This window comes from Dendrobates tinctorius, unplaced genomic scaffold (assembly GCF_039654945.1).
Source record: "Dendrobates tinctorius isolate UK_male_01 unplaced genomic scaffold, ASM3965494v1 ptg000021l, whole genome shotgun sequence".
Lineage (NCBI taxonomy): Eukaryota > Metazoa > Chordata > Amphibia > Anura > Dendrobatidae > Dendrobates > Dendrobates tinctorius.
Genome location: NW_027361689.1, coordinates 41,097,021 through 41,115,280, shown reverse-complemented (window position 1 = coordinate 41,115,280; position 18,260 = coordinate 41,097,021). Strand labels below are relative to the sequence as shown.

Sequence of the window (18,260 nt, the reverse complement as noted above, 5' to 3'; positions counted from 1 at the left end):
ATAGGCTAGGAGTACATAGGCTTGAGGTACATAGGCTAGGGCTACATAGGCTAGGAGTACATAGGCTAGGGGTACATAGGCTAGGGCTATATATGCTAGGGCCACATAGGGTAGGGGTACATAGGCTAGGGCTATATATGCTAGGGCTACATAGGGTAGGGTTACATAGGCTAGGGGTACATAAGCTAGGGATACATAGGCTAGGGCTTCATAGGCTAGGGCTACACAGGCTAGGGGTACATAGGCTAGAGATAAATAGGCTAGGAGCACATAAGCTATGGGTACAAATAAGCAAATCTCAAATAAGTTGAGTGTCAAAAACATTTTCCAAGACTTGCTGTTGTGAGACTATTTTAGGACTACGATTTTGCATGCAACTTGTATTAAAGCTTATGGCACGTGAGCCATGAGCAACTTGCAACCAGAAAGAAAATCAAACATAAAAAAAAACATCTTTGCAGGTCGCAATTGCGGTAGGACACCATAGGATACTATTAGTTAAAAAAAAGCATTTTTATAGGATATCATTGGATGTAATGCAAAAACGCAATCTCAATTTTGTGCACAAAATCTGCAGCAAATCTGCAGTATTTCCTACAAAGAAATTCACATCAGACAAGTCTTGTGTGGACATATCTTATGTCTACAAATATTCATCAGTTTCAATGACTCAGGAGGATTTACTAAAGCAATGGAGGAACTTTCACTTTTGGTTTATCACTGCCAAGGATAAAAAAGGACATCCCAAGGGACCCGATACAGACAAAAGGTATGAGGGAGCCGGACGATGCTCAGTTCTGCGCTCTCCTCTCCCCTCTACATGTTGTGTCTTCAATAGAATTTCTTATTTGAGCCACTTGAACAAGAATTCAGAAATGCTGCACTTTACAGACAGGAGGAAATCAAATCAGCGATCGTCTGCTTTCTTCTTACATACAGATTTCCATCATCTTGGAGAAGAAGGTATGAGCTCTCAAGAAATCTATGACTATTTTTGACTCTTCCCTGTAGAGTACAACATATTTTTAAAAGAAAAATCACTCGTTCTTCTTAAAGTGGCTCTTTGTTCAGATACTTGCATCTTAACCTCTTAACAACCAGGACCATCTTGGGTTCTAGAGGACACTTAAAGTGGAAACCAGCGTCCATCGTAGACAGTATTTTTTTTCTAGGATTTGCCGTCACATGCTGATCGATGAGGTTCTAATTGCTGGGACTTCCACCGAGAGACACAGCTACTAAATGTTTCCCCGTGTAGTGCCGTGGCCCTCCAAGAACTGTGCTGGTACTGTATCCCAACCAGTTCTTAGGATAGGCCTGAGAAGACATTGCACAGTCCAGATCCCATCTGTCACAATCCATTTTTGGATCTGTGTCAGATCTAGGATTCTCATATATAAACTTTTATTCTTTTCAGGCCATCGGGGGTTAACATCAGTTTTTCCCCCCGGTGGCTGCTGGTGTAATTACATGGCTGGTCAATTTGCTGATGCAGGTGGTGACCACTCCCACCTTCCTTTAAAAGGTCACCTGATGCTTCAGCTAACTGTTGGTGATAGACTTCCTCTTTGGAGACCAACCAAGCTGGAGTCAGAAGCTGACTGAGTGCAGTGGTGCTTCAGCTGCATGCTGTTATCTGGTGCAAGTCGCACACTGCATTGTCATTTCGGCCAGGGGTACTGAGTCCCCACTTTTTGACCCCTGATGAACCCTCACTCATGTAGAGGGGGAAACGCGTCGGGTTCCTGTCTGCATCTATGGCTGATAAGTATACGCTGCACACTATGTTTTTGACAGATTTCATGTGGCATGTTTTTCAATGAACAATGTTAACCCTTTGAGACGGAGATGTCTCTGATTTGTGAAATGCTGAGTACTGCAATGTTATTTTATATATGAATTTTCATGGTCTTCCGCATTATTATGGGGAGTATATTCAGCACAGTCCGTCTATATAATATGCTGTCATTTTTTAAAGAGTTATTGCATTGTGCTTTTTATTTTTTCTTGCCACATGAGGAATTTAAGGCTGATTGAGGTGATGTGATTTTAAACCTCATGAAGGATTGCCTTATATGTATACTGCTGCTAGATCACTGTCTACATTGTTACCATATGCACGTTTGATGAGGTGGACTGAGCCTCAGGAATATATTAGGCTGATTACAGCTTTGTGCATGTGCAAACAGTTGTTTGACAGATAGCACTTTGTTGTCATTTAAATGCAGTTTACATCATCTTTTGTGCTGGTCCTTAATTTTGGACAAATATATGTGTATTTTTGTATACTGTTGACCATAGACATTGATCTCTCTGTAGACGTTTTTTCTTCAATTTTTTTTTTTTTTTTATATATGGGTTTGGTTTATTATAGTAGCAGGCTAGCATTTTTGATTACGAGATAAGTCTTATTTGACCTGCGAAAAACCCATATCTTTTGAAATAAGTACTTGACTGTAAGAGGCTTTTTAGACTACGAGATAAGTTTACAGTGTGCATACTACGAGATAAGTTTACAGCACTTAGCACTTTTTTGCACGAGACAATAATTGTCTCCTCACTTTTTCAATTTTTGGTATTATGGGTGTGAGTGTGGTTATTTTTTGTGTCCCCTATTTTTGTATAAGTAGGGCGGTCTAGGGCGTTATTAGGGATGCCAACTTTGAGCGGGGGCGCCACATTGTCAACAACTAGGGTGCCAACCTCCGCGGTCAGGAAGGGCCTATTAGGACGTACCAGGGCAAAGTAGCCTTTTTTTTGCCCTTTATCTTATGAATTATTCAACTGTTTGGATTTGACTTGTATCCCTGACCCCCTGTGTATCTGGGTAATTTTACCATTATATGTTTTTTAGTGATTGAATTAAAAGTTAATCTTTAGGGATTATTCTCTTTCTGGTTTGTTATCTGGTGCCTAACTTTGCTGTGCGGTGCATGGCAACAGAGAAAGCTTAGTGTTGTTTGTCTTACCTCGTTTGTATATCTACCCTTGGTGTTATATTAGTGCAGCGGTGGGACCAGTGTCCGCACTTACCAATTCCCTATTGAGGGATAGGTGCAGGGCAAGTGAGGGCTAAGGTATCCTGCTCGGCAATGGTTTGAAAGCCGTATAGGGACGTCAGGATAGACCAGGGCACAGCCTCAGGAGAGTGCAGGAGGTGTCCATTTCCCCGTTCCCTATCACAGGGCCCACCGTTGTAATTGTGACCCCGATGTTCCCTTGTTTGTTTACCGTTTAGTTACCAACCGCTTGCTGGGTCGTGTTACACAGGGCCAGTCACTTCATGACACCATCCATTTCCTGTGCCAAGTAAGAGGTAAAGAAGAATGGCTTGTAAAATAGGTGAAGTGGCTATACAAAAAAAGAATTCGGAATCACCCGTGGGACCATACTTTAGATTTCTCTAAAATGTTGCCCCACCACCAATTGGAGCAGAAAGTATTTGAAATACCCCTTATGGGCTGGATTCACATATGGCAGATGATGCATTGATGTTTCTATCCAGTGTTTAACTAAAATGAAAGAACTGATTGCATTGTTCCCAATGGGATCATTACTATGTGTACATCACCTGAGTTTTTGTGGCAGACAGGTGCAGGCGCTGGTCGAGTGGCTGGATCATAACATTTCATGTAAAGTGGGGACCAGGCCAAATCTAGGGACTTGTAGTAAATGATGAAAAAGTGTGATAGCAACAAATGCACTGTTACATCAGCCTTGCCAGTTGTGATCCGGTTGAGTTGAATCAGGAACAAAAATCTGGTGCAATGGATATACAGTATGTGAACCCATAGTGAATCTCTGAAAATACACTTCAAGACAAACAGCATTTAGCAGCATTTTCTCTATGAAAAGCCATCAGAAATAACTGTGAGATGTTTATTCTATATGTGTTTATGAGTTGTGATGTAAGTTGAGTCTGTGAGTGGCCACCCAGTGGTTGTGATGTATCTGGTGGTTGTATCTGTGAGTGGCCACCCAGTGGTTGTGATGTATCTTGTGTCTGTGCGTGGCCACCCAATGATTGTGATGTAAGCTGTGTCTGTGAGTGGCCACCCAGTGGTTGTGATGTATGTTGTGTCTGTGAGTGGCCACCCAGTGGTTGTGATGTGTCTTGTGTCTGTGAGTGGCCACCCAGTGGTTGTGATGTAAGTTGTGTCTGAGTGGCCACCAAGTGGTTGTGATGTAAGTTGTGTCTGTGAGTGGCCACCCAGTGGTTGTGATGCATGTTATGTGAGTGGCCACCCAGTGGTTGTGATGTATCTTGTGGTTGTGTCCGAGTGGCCACCCAGTGGTTGTGATGTATCTTGTGTCTGTGCGTGGCTACTCAGTGATTGTGATGTAAGTTGTGTCTGTGAGTGGCCAACCAGTGGTTGTGATGTATGCTGTGTCTGTGAGTGGCCACCCAATGGTTGTGATGTATGTTGTGTCTGTGAGTGGCCACCCAGTGGTTGTGATGTAGTTGCGTCCTGTCAATGGGTCGTGATAATGCATTGAATATGTATCATGAAAAATTGGTTTTAAAGGGAATCTGTCACCCCTTTTTTCGAATATGAGCTGCCGGCACCGACATAACTGCTGGCACCGATGTAACCTGAAAGATAAGTAAAAAGAGTTAGACTATACACACGGGGGGGGCGGTCTGGTCCGATGGATGTCGCGGTCCAGCGCCTCCCATCTTCATACGATGCCGTCCTCTTCTTTCATTCCTGTCGTGGCTCCTGCGCAGGCGCACTGCTCTGCCCTGTTGAGGGCAGAGCAGAGTCCTGCAGTGCGCAGGCATCGGGAGAGGTCCGGCGCCTGCGCACTGCAGTATTCTGCTCTGCCCTCAACAGGGCAGATCAGTGCGCCTGCGCAGGAGCCACGACAGGAAGGAAAGAAGAAGACGTCACCGTTAGAAGAAGGGTGGCGCCGAACCGGAATGCGACACCCATCGGACCGTACTACACCCTCTCCCCCCCCGGTGAGTATAATCTAACTCAGGGTTCCCCAACTCCAGTCCCCAAGGCCCACCAACAGATCATGTTTTCAGGATTTCCTTAGTATTGCTCAGGTGATAATTGCTTCACCTGTTCAATACAAAGGAAATCCTGAAAACATGATCTGTTGGTGGGCCTTGGGGACTGGAGTTGGGGAACCCTGATCTAACTCTTTATTTCCTATCTTCCAGGTTACATCGGGGGCTTATCTACAGCATTACAGAATGCTGTAGATAAGCCCCTGATGTCGGTGCCGGCAGCTCATATTCGAAAAAAGGGTGACAGATTCCCTTTAAGGGGGCCACACTTTTTTTCTGTATCATCGCTGCATTAACAATTATTGTAAGGCACAAACTGTATAGCTCTAGGGATGAGGGAAAAACGCAACTCTTCTATATCTGTTTGATTCGGAGGAGCTTTCTACGTGCTCCTGCTAGGAAAACATCCCCCTTTTGCTTGGACGCATGGCAGCACAATACACAGGGCTGCCTCCAGTCCAGATATCTAACACTTGCTCCCGTACGGACAAACGTCTGATCCAAACAGCTGCAGACAGGGATTTATCCACTCGGCATATACATAGTGACAGTGTAAAAGGAGCCGCAATAATGCAGGCAAACACTGGTAGCTCTGGGGGGATTTCTCCTTTGCGAACCAAGGGGAGAAGATGATGTCACTGACCCACATCACATCTCTTTATCCCTATCCGTAATGTCAGTGATATGCTCTATGGGTAAATAGATATACAGCCGAACCTGGAAAAAGAACGAAGGAAAAAAATGCATTTGGTACAATGCTCCTGAAATCCTAGAAATATACCCTCCCATCTTACTGCGCTTTTTTCCCACAGTAATGCTTTTATTTTCTTAAATTTCTGTTGGAGATACAACTTTTTTTTGTCACATAGGTCCCAAGCTTCCCAGAAATGATCCGTCCCTGCTGTCTCCTCCCCATCTCCTCTCCTTATATCGACTTGCTAAGAGTCCATTTACACTGTATGATTACTGGGAACAAGCGTTTCATCAAAAGTCGTGCAGTCTAAACAAGTTGCCAATCAGCCGATGGATGAGCAAAACGCTAGTTCGTCGGGCGAGATATCCTTTTGAGCTGCAGAAAATATCAGTTTTTGGCAGCACATCTTCCTGTGTAAACAGGAGTCATGCTACCGAGAGCAATGACAGTCTATAAGCACTGAACTGGCCTGGGTAAAGAGACTATTAAATGGCCGCTAATGTTGCCGGTCAGCAGTGGCTTAAAGCTGCATGTTGTTAACGAACTTTAGGTCTCCTGGAAAACCCAAGAAGCTCCCGTAAAAAGAGGAAACTGTTCCCAGGCTCCTAAAAATGGCAAATCTCCTGGGTTCACATCTCTATGATTCTATTGAGTGGAACCGGTTTCCACGAGAGGTAGTGAGTTCTCCTTCAATGGAAGTCCTCAAACAGAGGCTGGACAGACATCTGTCTGAGATGGTTTAGTGAGTCCTGTATTGAGCAGGGGGTTGGACACTAAGACCTTGGAGGTCCATTCCAACGCTAACATTCTATGATTCTATGAAAACCTCCTAGAAAGAAGAAATTCCAGAAAGTTTCTTCTATGGAGAGGATGTGGAAAAGGCGTGGAGCGGGATGGAAAGTTATATAGAGGAGCCGTACCCTGAAAAGGGGACCTGACTACAATGAAACAATTTTCGTCAGCAAGTGCCGTTCCCTCTTGGAAAGGCTTTTATTTTCTTGGTAACACAGGGTCACATCTATGGACACTTTAGAAAAAGGAAAACAATGGGACAGGTTACATTTTATTAGGGTGAAGGAAATACGAATAGTTGCAAAACTTTCTATTTCCGTCCCATTGAAGCCTGCATAAATCCATGAGCTTGTGGCCAAAAATTGCCTCATTTACATGAAGTAGTCTTTGGTCACAGAATGTAGAGCAGAAACTTCAAGCTCCTGATCCCTATGTAGAATTTATCGCAGGGCTTCTGCCTACCATGTGCAATTTAAAATTCTGGTGCGTTATTACGTGGTACAGGAGACTTCAGACCTCATCAGGCACAAGGGCAACCACTACTGCACCCCTAATGAAATAGTTGACAACAGTCCTAAATTTTCTGAGACTGTTCCAATTTCTTAGATAGAATCCAGGTAAATTCGGAGATGTTTCATGTGGAAAAGGGGTGAGGGTCATATTAATCTCATAAAAAAATGGACTCTCTAACTTGGTTTGGGTTGCTCATAGGCGGAGTTGAGGGTGTTCATGGGCAGAACTGGGGCGGGACTTCCTCTTCTGCCAATTGCAATATTGATATGTGCGCTATTGCAGTGTCGCAGAGTAACGAGCACAAAGAACAATAGCTATTAAAGGAGTGTTAATGGGGAACTGAACAGAAGAAAAAAAAAATCATGAATCTGTGAGCCCAAGATGCATTCCACTCAAAAGTGCAGGGATCAGAGAAGGCTGCACTAAACATGCACATTTGGTCACAGTTGTTTGGATATGTCTACCACATCTCCATCTGAGAAGCTCTCTGTTGGATTGATGCTATTCCACTACCCAACTGTGCAAATGGTTAGAACCTGCTGCAAAACTTGAACCAAAAATCCATTTTATTGCACCGTATTTATAAAGAAAACCTAAAAACATAAATTTAGGATCATGAAAAAAATAACATATTGCAGTTCAATCCTATTAATTAGAGCTGAGCTGCAGTACCAGGCATAGCCTACAGAAAAGATTGGCGCTGTTTCTAATCTCACACAATCACATAAGCCTACTTTAACTTTCATTAATGATGTACTCTAAATAAATTTATTAATTTTCATCTTTCAGTTTCATTGGTTTTTCAGGCAATTTCTCAAGCCTTGTCAAAAATTCAGGGAAATGGAAAAAAAAACACTTTGTTATACTTAATTAAATGAATCTCACTCCCTTGTAGATAATTAATAATCTCAAAAGCAGCTGAGGAGCAAAGGAGCTCAGTAAACTTTATGACTTTAATTGACAATTTCCTTTTGTGAAATATTATACGAGAGGACGGGGATCTCATGTGGAGATGATTTGCTCTGCCTTTATGATCTCACCTAGAGCCAACCAGGGGCATCCTGGGGTTTGCTGTCAATTAGTCCATTCTCAAAGGATATTTATTAAGATATATACAGTAAAACGCATGTTAGGTTTTAGCATTGACACATCCGCTGTGGATAAACGACCTGTACGCCACCAAAAATACATCTAAGATGGTCGGTTCCCGGGAATATTCTTCAATGAACATCAAAATACCTCAAATGTTCCACTGTTTATAACAATAGACCAATCATATAAGGTCTAGGTGGACCACTAGAAGATCCTCGAAGGATGTCCATACTTGATGTCTACATAAGAGTCAACTCCACAAAGTGGTAAAGTGTCAATCCCGATAAAAAGGCTGCAGATATGTCCATCCTCACCCTTCCTCTTGGCTCAATAAATCTCCAAGCAAGATGACCAGCTATGAACAAAAAAACATGATTTTGAGATACTGTGTTGGGACATATTAAAAGGGTTGTCTTCTACTTTGATATTGATGACTTCTCCTTAGTATAGGTCATCAAAATCAGATCAGTGGAGGTTCACAAGCGGGAACACCACCTGTCAGTCGTTATGAAGCTTAACAACACAGCTTGGTACACAATCAAGTGACCGTTGCCGAGAATAATAGATATGCTGTTCTTCTCCATATACTGTTTCCATCCGGCCACCTACAGCTGATGGGTGGTGTTGGACCCCACCAATCTGATATTGATGACTTATCCTATATCAAAGTAGCAATAGTAATGGATGAAAAATTGGGGTCTTCAACAAAATTTGCATATAAATTATGGAGGACACATCTGTATGTACCTCTAGCATTTACAAAGCCTTCCAATCATGTAGGAATGAATTAAGCGTAGGGGAACATCTAAAAAAAATTACAGGAAATTCTGAATTCTATTTATACCCGGACCTTATAGCAACACAATGTTTTAGCTGAAATGTATTAATTGCCATGATAAGCATCTCTGAGCCAGGTGGTCGGACCTACAACAAAAGGCACAGGTCAAGTCGCTTTGAGAGTCACTTAGTGATGTTCCACAATTCCTTCCGTCAGACATATTCATGACAACGGAACATGGATTACATTAAAGAGTAGGTCAAATAAAATCATACTAGCCAACAAAAAATATGCAACAGATCTGTCCAGGCCAGACCTGAGCAAAGTGCGGCCCAAGGGCCACATCCTGCCCTCTGGCTGTCTCAGTCCGGCCCTTGGACCAAGACAGCCATAGGGCTGGAAACCAGAGGTCCAGCCGGCGCACCATGTCCATCAGCTCACTGTCTCCACTGTCTATATCCACGCTGACTGCATTGATGGAGGAGGGGCCTCCGGGCGCTTCCTCCACCAATCAGCGTGTGAAACAGCTGTTGCGATATCATTTCGTGCAGTATATGGGGATGCTGTGTGGTGCTCATGCAGTATATGGAGAGGCAGTGGGGGCCTCATGCACTATATGGAGAGGCAGTGGGGGCCTCATACGTATATAGGGACGCTGTTTGGGGCCTCATGTAATATATAGGGAGGCTATGTGAGGCTCATGCAATATATGGGGAGACTGTCGGGCTCATGCAGTATATATAGGGAGGCTGTGTGGGCCTCATGCAGTATATATAGGGAAGCTGTATGGGGCTCATGCAGTATATATAGGGAGGCTGTGTGGGCCTCATGCAGTATATATAGGGAAGCTGTATGGGGCTCATGCAATATATATAAGGAGGCTGTGTGGGGCTAATCCAGTATATGGGGAGGTTGTGTGGGGCTCATGCAGTATATATAGGGAGGCTGTGTGGGGCTCATGCAGTATATATTGGGAGGCTGTGTAGGGATTATTTAGTATATGGGGAGGCTGTGTGGGGCTCATACAGTGTATATAGGGAGGCTGTATTGGGCTCATGCAGTAAATAGGGAGGCTGTGAGGCTCATGCAGTGTGTATAGGGAGGCTGTGTGGGGCTCATGCAGTAAATAGGGAGGCTGTGTGGGGCTCATGCAGTGTATATAGGGAGGCTGTATTGGGCTCATGCAGTAAATAGGGAGGCTGTGTGGGGCTCATGCAGTGTGTATAGGGAGGCTGTGTGGGGCTCATGCAGTAAATAGGGAGGCTGTGTGAGGCTCATGCAGTGTGTATAGGGAGGCTGTGTGGGGCTCATGCAGTATAAGCTGAATCTGTGTGGGGCTCATACAGTATATATAGGGAGGCTATGTGGGCTTCATGCAGTATATATAGGGAGGCTGTGAGGGCCTCATTCAGTATATAGAGAGGCTGTGTGGGCCTCATGCAGTATATATAGTGAGGCTGTGTGGGGCTTACACAGTATATAGGAATGTTGTGTGGGGTTCATACAGTATAAAGGGAGGCTGTGTGGGGCTCATGCAGTATAAAGGAAGGCTGTGTGGGGCTCATGCAGTATATAGAGAGGTTGTGTGGGGCTCATGCAGTATAAATGGAGGCTGAGTGGGGCTCATGCAGTATATAGAGAGGCTGTGTGGGGCTCATGCAGTATATAGGGAGGCTGTGTGGGCTTCATGCAGTATATATAGGGAAGCTGTGTGGGGCTTACACAGTATATAGGAAGGCTGTGTGGGGTTCATGCAGTATAAAGGGAGGCTGTGTGGGGCTCATGCAGTATAAAGGAAGGCTGTGTGGGCCTCATGCAGTATGGACCTCATGCAGTATATATAGGGAGGCTGTGTGGGGCTTATGCAGTATATAGAGAGGTTGTGTGGGGCTCATGCAGTATAAATGGAGGCTGTGTGGGGCTCATGCAGTATATAGGGAGGCTGTGGGGGTCTCCTGCAGTAAGGCTGTGTGGGGCTCATTCTGTATATGGGGAGGTTGTGTGGGGCTCATACAGTATACATGAAGGCTGTGTGGGGCCTCATGCAGTATATGGGAGGTTGTGTAGTGCTCATGCTGCATATGGGAGAGGCTGTGTAAGGCTCATGCTGCATATGGGGGAGGCTGTGTGAGGCTCATGCTGCATATGGGGGAGGCTGTGTGAGGCTCATGCTGCATATGGGGGAGGCTGTGTGGGGGCTCGTACAGCATAAGGGGTTGTAGGGGGGCTCATACAATACACAGAAGGGGCTGTACTCAGATTCAAATGATATATAGGGGGATGTCAGCATACCTAATTCTGCTCAATATTAAGTTATACAATTAATATTAATATGATTATCAATAATATAATTATAATATATCAATATTAATATTGAGTAGAATTAATTTCATCCTATTGGTTCAGCCCTCCACAACAGTCATGGTCTCTCATGTGGCCGCTCGGGAAAATTAACTGCCTACCCCTGGTCCAGACCATTAATATATATGCAAACAAGGGAAAAGATAACCATTCCAAGCAGCATGGATCATGACTATTATTCTACATTACCTTTTAAGCCCCCTTACACATTAGACTAATGTTGGCTGTACCCGCCGATAGTGACAGGTTCAGCTCGACTAGTTGTTGGAGGACACATCGATCAGGCATGCCTGACTTCAGACTGACAATAGCTTTGTTCTTCCGGCGATAAGCTGCCGGCTTAGAAGTCGGTGGATGGTGGCTTTCTTGAAGAACACGGTAACCCTTGGTAGAAGTGTCATTTGGTCGAGCCAGCCGAGACGGCTGTCAGCCAAATGATCAAATGTATATGGGGACTGTTGCATATGAAGTTCGATTTGTGGCGAACCTGCTAAATATTAGAGGTTTTGTTCGGTGAAAACAAGTTATCACCTATCCGTAGATTTCTGATCGGTAGGTGTCTGACCGCTGGGACCTGCATCAATTGGCAGAACGGGGATTTTTTATCCCCGATGGTGAACTTTTTTACCTGTTACAAAATGTAGCTGTAGATTGGACACCCGTTCGCCGCTCCATTCATTCTCTATGGGACTACTGGAAAAAGATGAAAGCAGTGCTCGGCAGCCACATGTTATCATCTATTATTGATAGGTGATAACTTGTTTTCACTGGAAAATCCCTTTATGATAATGATTTTGCAATGGAGACTATAGAAGGGATAGCAGAACTGCCACTACCCCAAACAATGATTACAGAATTTAGCTTGGATGTAGCCATCTTTCCTGCCACAATATAATTACTACTGCTGTCCAGAGGCTGACTGACACTAGGCGACACTATACAGGTAGCCCATTTTCAGTCTTCTATGGGTCCCTTCCTCCTCGTTTGCTTGGAAATCAGTGTTGTAATTACTTTACAGTATTGTGCTGACGTGGAGACACCGGCGATTTATTTCATACGAACCCGGTCTACGCCGTTTACAAAACTACATTCTGATCAATGAAATCTTGTATGGCATTTATCTTCCAGTTTGCCATTAATCTATATTGAGTTCTTAATTGGCCCCTACCTACAGAAGTTTTCCTCTTGCACGTCAGCACAGCCAGTCCTTTGGATGTTACATTTCCTTGATACGTAGAAAAGATTCAGCTGTGGCTCCTGTCATTAGAAAGAAATGAAAGAAACGTTGAGTTAATGCATTCGCGACGTTAATGACGGCCAACAATGAAATGGAAGCCCAAATGTCTCCATAATGGAAACCTACGACTTTCCATAAAACTTCACAATACAAAAGGGATATTCCCCTGTCATCAACAAAGATGATGTAACATTAAAATAATCCCCTTTTTCAATGCTGTTCCATTAGAGCCATATTTATGGCTGTCCAAACGTGTGTTATCAGGTATCGTAGCCACTGCTGCGGTGTCTGCGCAGGCGCCGAGTACATGGACAGAGCCTGGTCAGTAGCTCCAACCCCAACCATCTTGTTGCACCTGTTAGATCTTTAGGATGACCCCAATGCATATGCAGAAGCTGTTCTCTCAACCTAGTGACTGCACATTTCCGCCCATACAGCTAAGGATAGCGGCTTGTACGGTGTCACTGGGAATGCGCAAGTTTAGGCAATCCGCTTAGTTATCTCGATATCTCAGTGCCGCAGGTCTGAACTTTCAGGCAAGGCAGCGCGCCCATTCACAGACCAAGTCTGTAGGAAGTAGCCAGATAAGGGACCACCCAAAAGAGGTGAATGGGAATGACCGTTTACGCTAAAAATCAAGTTGGTGATGCTTTTTTTTACCTATCGCCACTCATATGCAGAACCCAATAATAAATAACGTATTTTTAGTTAATAAAGGGCTCACATTGTGGCCTTACTCAGACATCTTTTTCTCGTGTACGAGAAAAACGGACCGATTATTCTAATTAGACTTTGATCAGAGTTTGACCAAGTGTCATCTGCTTTTTTCATATGTGGAGAAATAAAAATAGACGTTTCTCCACCTTCTCCTTTCTGACGGATATCACCTGATTTTTTCACTGACCCACTGACTTGCATTGCCGATTTGGATCCGACCCTTTGGTCAAAATCGGACGTGTCTCTGCGACTGTTTGTGGACCACTCGGTCTGTGTAAAGGAACGGACATGTAAAGGGTCCCACTGACGAGTGCTACCCGTGAAAAACATTGATATGACTCGGACGGAAAATCTCAAACCAAGAGGTAGGACGCATCAGCGTCACAGTGAGTCGCAGATGACAAACTCATTGACAACCTCGGCCGTGCTACATGTGCATTTAATCATAATTACCCTAATTCAGATGATGCTCAGAACGACTGAGTGTAACATTGTAATTAAAACCATATGTAGTAATTTCCATCAAGTAAAAAAAAAAAAATCAACTGAGGTCAATGGGAGTAACCAAAAAACGAAGCTCCCAAATGTCCACTTCGGTGACTATATCTTTCTAATGAATTAGTCAGCGTCCTATTCGCTGGGTTTACGGCCAAGGACTTGACATAAACATTGACAAGACGCATTTCCCTTAAAATAATGTGATTTTTTCCGAGCTCACACACAGATGTTGTTACATAGTCGTAAAATGAGACAAGGGAGATTTGGCGAACCACCGTCCCGTTGCTCGACAGAAGAGAAGTTACGTGGCGCGCACATTCACACTGTAATAATATACAATAACACAACTCAGTGAGACACCAAGAAAAGAGCACGGCCACATCAATGAAAAATAGGTCACTTGTGCCGCCGCCGCCGCTCTAACTTGAGTATATTCCTTAGCAACTGACAGGCCATTGTATGTAATAAGATTCTGCAGCCGAATATCAGAGTTTATATTGTGAGACATCAAAATGTTAGGAAATATAAAGTGAGAATTTACCACTGTAACAAAATAAGTTAAAGGCTGTGGACATCTTCAGGGGCATATTCTTTCTTTACTTAAATGCAGGTTTTTTTTGCTAACAATCATTTTTGCTATTTGGTTTAATCAAAAAATGTTGCATCACTTGCACTCTGCATCCTCTACGTTCCACTGACTATTGCTGGCTAAAGAAAGAGATAACTAGGAATCAGTCAGCTTGGAATAAGTTTACAACTCTTATTTTTAAGAGGTTATCTGGGACTATTTGTTTTTTCTATGGGTCTAAGGACTTATAGGTAGGTAGTTTCTAACTAATCGCCTGTTTTGCCCAAAGAAAATCTCTCACATTTTGGCTGGTCATTCACCAGCAGCACACTTGACTCTGGTCCATCCAGGAGAATGACACTCTTAGTGACCACAGGTCCTAACGCTAATCAAAAACTAGGCAGCTGCATCTAGTCAAATCCTGCAGAGTAGGATTTAACCCTGTCTTACCTGGCTTTGTTACACTCCCTTTTAAAAAAGTTTCCCAAAAACATTTTTTTTCCACTTTCCAACTATGTATCGACAGTGGAAGCTTTGCTGTTACAGCTCCTCATCAGTAATCCGGCTGATGGACACTAAGTCAGACTCTTCTAATGGACGATCGATTACGTGGAGCCATACCGCGTACAACACTTTTCTAAAGTTGTTAATTTTCTCTTCCCTTATTATTCAAATTATCGAGTGTCAGATATCCATTGACTGTTCTCAAAACACAAACAAAATTGGAAATACAGCATTTTTTTTTTTTAAGAACTTGTTAAACTTACCATAAAATTAAATTGATAGGAATTAAGGGAAAAAAAACCCACATTAAACTAAATAAAATGCTGTAACATCAATGTGAGCCTGGAATGAGCGCTAATGAACATACTGCAGGAGCGAAAGTGCTGATAAGGGACACACTTTCGGAGCCATTCGGAATCTGTTTGAAAATGGACACCCATAAAATCTACTGGCGTCATGTCAGGATCCTTAAGCGGCACAAATCGGCTGCCAAAAAACGAGTTGCTGAACTGAGGCATCTCGATAGCAAAGCCAAGAAGAAAAAAAAAGGAAAGCAATGCTTTCTTCAGAAAGGAGGGCTTGGATAGACGAGTGCTTGGATGGTCTTGGGTGGTATCTCGATGACACCATGTTACTAATAGAAAATATGATGTCACCTGTGACTCCTGTGGCTTGAAGCAAAATTGATCTTGGTTCCAACCATAGTGTACTATATTTCATAAGGGAACAGCTGAGACATTCCGATTCCTGGATAAAGTATATTATGAGTAATGGTCATAACATAGATAGATCTTGGCTCCAGCTCAACATTAGTCCTTGGCAAGTTTGCTAACTTTTAGTTACTTGTTGTAAAGCATATTCAGCTATCAGACCAATGGGAGAACATGCCACATCTACACAAATGTCGACCATTGAAGGGAACCCGGCAACAGGTTTTAAAACCCCAAAGTAACGTCATCACCGTACAGTATCTTTATATTACAAATCCGTGCCTTCGTTATCTTGTAATCCATTGGTCAAATTCTTAAGCAAAGAGTTTGCAAATGCAGTGGCTTGTTCTGCACTTACAACTTTCCAGATTCTCCCGCATCTTCTTCCTGCAGGTACCGACCTTCTGCCAGTGATTGACAGGTCACTCATGTCTGTGACCTGTTCCCCTCACACAGGCGCTGTCTTTTCAGGAGTGGTGCAAGTGCGGTAGCATCTCGATGAAGTTGCGTGAGCTACAATATCCATCCTGGAATGATGACGCCTACGTGAGATCTCAGGTGGAGGAGCAGGTCACAGAGACTAACATCTCACAAACGCAATGTCGTTCCCGGGGGGTTCACCTCCACAGATGGAGATTTCAGGTCTCGCAACGTCACTAGGATGATACTGAGCATACGCCGTCCCCAGAATGATAGCATCTGCGTGAGATGTTGGCCGGGGTAGTAGGTCACAGAGGAAAGTGACCTGTCAATCACTGGCGCCGGAAGGAGAAAGAGGGAAACTGCAAGTGCAGACCAACCTGGTGCACTTGCGAGCCTATTGTGTAAGAATTTGCTGATGGATTACAAGACAACTGAGGCGCACATTGGTAATATAAATGTATGGAAGTAATCATCATTACAGGTATGTTACTTAGAGGTCTAAAGGCTCCCTTTAAAAAGAGGGGATTGCCCATATTTTTTTTATTTACACCAAATTCATCTTTTTTTATTTACACCATATTCATCTTCCCATCTGCAACATTTTTGAAACCTATTTTATATGCCTGTGCTTTATTTTTTTCAATTTCGTTCACCACTGTGCCCGTGGATTAGGTTTTCCAGGTGTTTTTGCCTGATTCAACGTTTGCCACGTTTCAAAAAGTTGCAAAATTTGCTCTAAATGTCCTCCTATCCCCCTTATCCTGATTGTATGAATGCCTGCTTTTTGCGCATTAAATTTTTGCCACATTTTGCAAAACATTCAATTTTTTAAGTGAAAAGAGTCTCAAAAATGGTTAGAGACTGGGAAAAAAAGCAATTTTTGATTGTGTGCAGAATTCATCAACTGTGTGCATGATTTGATGAAAAAAAACTTCCAGCAAATAAAAGACAAAAATAGAAATGTGACTTCAAAAAATACGCAAATGATGAATCGGGCCATTAGTCTTTTTAGTCTACTGGGTGTGGTTCTCAAAAAGACTTCTACACAGAATAGTTGAGGACTCTGCCCCTATTCACACATCAATATTTGGTCAGTATTTTTCATCAGTGTTTCTATGCCAAAACCAGGAACTTAGAGAAAAACTATAATTGAAGGATTGACACTTGTTCTGTGATTTGGAGACACTCCCGGTTTTGGAATACAAATACTGATCAGATACCGATCAAACACCTTGATGTGTGAATAAAGCCTTAGGTCCCATAACATAACCACTATTAACTGTTTCTGCATAACTTTATGTAACACAGCTAAGGAGTTGAAGGGTTTGAAAGGCAAAAGTACATGAGCATTGGAGTATCTTTAAGCTTCTGGACCCCAGTATCATGACTATGACAAATTCTCCAGAATGGCATATGATCTTGAGATGTTCTTCTATGTGTTAATATTGAGAAGCCTGCTCAGTCGTTAAATAATTCAATCTGTAAATAAAGGGGAAAGAGGGAGATGTAGCTGCAATCTTTCCACATTGGTCTGAATGCTGTGAGAGAGGAGAAAGAGCTGAAATAGGGAGTTATCTAGAGTTGAGTAGAATGATTTGCCGAACCTTGATCCAATGGCTTTCTCCTCTTAACTGTTGGCCTCCCCGGCGCCTCATCAGATTAGTAGACGTCATTGTTGAGTGGTGATGCATGCACAACACAGTGTCAGGCCAACTAATCAAGAGGAGCTGAAGATGCCGGCAGTAAAGAGGAGGATCATAGGCTTTGGTCCAGCAGCCAATGACTACTGATGTGCTGCAGGACCAGGATCCAGGGAATCATTTTGTTTAAAGGGGTATTCCCATCTCCGAGATCTTACGCCAATATTTAGTAGGTGTAGTAATAATAATATTAGCAAATACCTCCAATTAGAAATGTAGTTCTTCTTGTTCACTATGTCACTTACCCCATGAGCAGGGCATTGTAAGAACTTAGGTTTCCATGGTTATGATTACTAACAACTAACTGTCACTATATGAGTGGCCTTAACCATGGATACCTAAGCAAAAGTTTGGAGAGGTTGCGCAAGCTGAAGATGGGATCAACAGAAAGTCTAGAACCCCATTTTAGGGGTCGAATAAGGACAATATATCAAATATCTAAGGATAAGCTATATAGTTTACCCCAATACCCTGCACATGGGGTAAACAACATAGCTAATCCAAAGAACTATACCAAATTTGTAATTGGAGGCATTTGCTAATATTATTATATCTACTACATATTTGGATAGGATCCTGGAGATGGGAATACACCATTAACTGTAGAGATATCTAAGTAGTAACGAAGGATTCATATCACGCTCAGATAAACTTCC

General features: G+C 43.1%; 1 protein-coding gene across 1 annotated transcript in view; it reads right to left on the bottom strand.

Moving 5' to 3' along the window:
• KLHL29 (kelch like family member 29) overlaps nt 1-18,260 on the bottom strand; it is a 1,048,894-nt gene that overhangs the window by 761,581 nt on the left and 269,053 nt on the right. The window contains exon 3 of the mRNA XM_073568302.1: nt 12,416-12,504. The gene's annotated coding sequence lies outside the window, so the exon portion shown is untranslated. The remainder of the gene's footprint in view (nt 1-12,415; nt 12,505-18,260) is intronic.